The 581-nt window shown below is 65.7% G+C and overlaps 1 protein-coding gene across 1 annotated transcript in view; it reads left to right on the top strand.

Moving 5' to 3' along the window:
* KIF5A (kinesin family member 5A) overlaps positions 1-581 on the top strand; it is a gene marked incomplete at its 5' end in the record, with an annotated part of 13,211 nt that overhangs the window by 4,969 nt on the left and 7,661 nt on the right. The gene's annotated exons all lie outside the window — the stretch shown is intronic.

Raw genomic sequence — 581 nt, 5'->3', positions numbered from 1 at the left:
GGGGGTACCAGGGGGTCGCTGGGGGTGTTTGAGGGGTTCTGGGGGGTGCGGGACGGGGGTCCCGGTGCGGGTGCTGAGCGGAGGGTGCAGAAGGCGCTGGAGCTGCAGCTGGAGAGTCAGCGCGAGGCGCAGCACAAGCAGCTGGCGCGGCTGCGGGACGAGGTCAACGAGCGGCAGAAAACCATCGACGAGCTGCGGGAGTGAGTGACCCCGGCCCCGACCCTGACCCCAAACCTGTCCCCAAACCTGTCCCCATCCCTGTCCCCAACCCCGCTGCTGTCCCTGACCCCACATTTTGACCCTCATCCCATCCCCAGCTCCATCCCCATCCCCGGTCCTGACCGTGACCGTGACCGTGACCCTGATCCCAGTCCTGTCCTGGATCCCCATCCTTGTCCCTGACCCCAATCCCATCCTAGACCCCATCCCTGTCCCTGACCCTGTCCTTGACCCCAATCCCATCCTAGACCCCATCCCTGTCCCTGTCACCGTCCCTGTCCTTGACCCCAATCCCATCCTAGACCCCATCCCTGTCCCCGTCCCTGACCCTGTCCTTGACCCCAATCCCATCCTAGACCCCG

The sequence above is a fragment of the Calidris pugnax genome, unplaced genomic scaffold, assembly GCF_001431845.1.
Source record: "Calidris pugnax isolate Ruff unplaced genomic scaffold, ASM143184v1 scaffold479, whole genome shotgun sequence".
In the NCBI taxonomy this organism is placed as follows: domain Eukaryota; kingdom Metazoa; phylum Chordata; class Aves; order Charadriiformes; family Scolopacidae; genus Calidris; species Calidris pugnax.
Note: the sequence above shows the minus strand (reverse complement) of the source record. Positions and strands in the feature narration are given on the sequence as shown.